Source organism: Echinops telfairi, unplaced genomic scaffold, assembly GCF_000313985.2.
Source record: "Echinops telfairi isolate 266 unplaced genomic scaffold, ASM31398v2 ScPeMD7_7;HRSCAF=31, whole genome shotgun sequence".
Taxonomy (NCBI): Eukaryota; Metazoa; Chordata; class Mammalia; order Afrosoricida; family Tenrecidae; genus Echinops; species Echinops telfairi.
The window spans coordinates 2,028,648-2,030,864 of record NW_022103904.1 but is presented as its reverse complement, the minus strand read 5'-3'; positions in this window follow the sequence as shown (position 1 = coordinate 2,030,864).

Here is a 2,217-nt window from a genome sequence, read left to right as displayed (position 1 = left end):
GAGAGAGGGTAAAGAGGGAGGGGGAAAATGAGGAGCTGACACCAAGGGCTCAAGTAGAAAGCAAATGTTTTGAGAATGATGATGACAACAAATGTATAAATGTCCTTGACACAATGGATGGATGGATGGATGGTGATGAGAGTTGTACAAGCCCCCAGTAAAATTATTTTTTTTCAAAAGAAAGAAAAACAAGCAAAAAATAGAGGTATTGGCCTATGTACACATATTTATATGGCAATACATTGGGGAAGTGGATGGATTTTGGGCCTCTGCTTATCCCCTCCCTCAACACAAGAAACACTTTGTTCTAACAACCTGGAATTCTGTGGTGCTCACCCTCCTGGCACGATCACTGAAGACAAAATGAGTGCAGAAGCAAATGTGGTGAAGAAAGATGATGTTGCCCAGCTATCAAAAGATGTAGCATCTGGGGTCTTAAAGGCTTGAAGTTAAACTAGCGACCTGTGGCAGTTACATAATGTACTGTCAACTTGAGAAGGGGTGGAGTCTAGCCTGTCAATCAGACCATAGCCAATGAGGCCTCCGTGTGGGCATGACCTTCTCCTGAGGATTCTGGGAACTCCTGTATTGCAAGCTCCATGTGTGAGACACTCTCTGCTATACATTCCTGCTGACAAGCCACATGGAGCTATGCTGATGGCAACCAGAGCTTTGGAGCTGGAGGAGCCATGTGGAGACCCGTGCCAGTGCTAAGATGCTTCTACCACCACTGGCTCCACAAGACTTCCCACCACTGGCCTGTGATCTTCCTGCACTCAGTGTCATTGCATGTGATGTGTAAGTCTGTAGAGGAATTTACAGACTGGTATTAGACAAATGGCTAATATTGGACTTATGGAGTTGATCTGGACTGGGCTGGGATGTTTTCTTAATAAACAATTACTCTTTGATATAAAGTTCTCTAGCACACACATGAGTGTCTATGGATTTGTTTCTCTAGTCAGCCCAGACTAATACATGGTCATCCAGCAGAGAAGCAACAAGCCACATGGGAGAAGCACACCAGCCTGTGCAATCATGAGGTGTAGAAGGGATCAGATAACAGGCATCAGAAGAACCAAAACAAACAAAAAAACCATATTGTTGAGAATGAGGGGGGTCAGAGCAGAGGCCTAAAACCCATTTGTCGACAATGGGACATTCCCTCACAGAAGGGTCACAAGAAAGGGATGAGTCAACCAGGGTGCAGTAGAGCACCGATGATACACACAACATTCCTCTGGTTCCTTGAGGCTTCCTCACCCCACTATCATGACCCCAATCCTGCCTTTCACTGTGGACAAGGCCAGAGCATAGACACTGGTACAGACAAGAGCTCATGATACATGGAATCCAGGACAAATAAACTCCTCAGGAACGTAAATGGGAGTAGCGATACCAGGAGGATAGGGGGAAGGTGGAGGAAGGGGGGAACCGGTCACAATGAGCGACACATAACCACACACACACCTTAAGGACATGAACAATAGAAACGTGGGTGAAGGGACACAGTGGTCGGTGTAAGATATGAAAATAATAATAATTTATCAAGAGGTCAGGGGGAGAGAAAAAAGAATAGCTGATAACAAGGGCTCAAATAGAAAGTAAATGTTTATAAAATAATGATGGCAACATATGTACAAATACGCTTGATACAATCGATGTATGGATTGTAGTAAGAACTGTACGAATGCCCAATAAAATGATTTTTTTTAAAGTTCAATGTCTTATTTTTGATACTTGTAGTAGTGCATGAAATTGAATGACAATCACAGTCCAGAACACTTCATTGTGATCAAGCATAACGTGTACATAGATGAAGAGGCAGGTGTTTGAACACAATCAGAGCACCCTGCATGATGTAAAATCAGGCAATGTATGCATCATGGTTGCATCCTTTCACCATACTTATTCGATCTGTGTGCTGAGCTGACATCTGAGAAACTAGACTACCTGCAGAAGAACGTAGCATCAGAATGAGAGGAAGTCTTTAACAACCTTTCATATGGAGATGACACAGCCCTGCTTGCTGAAAGGAAAGAAGATTTTAACCATTTACTGATAAAGATCAAAGGCCACAGCCTTCAGTATGGATTACGCTGGAACATAAAGAAAACAAAAATTCTCACATTATCAGTCAGCAACATTAAAATAAACAGAGAAAATATTGATGTTGTCAGGAATTTCAGTTTACTAGGATCTACACGGAAATAACAG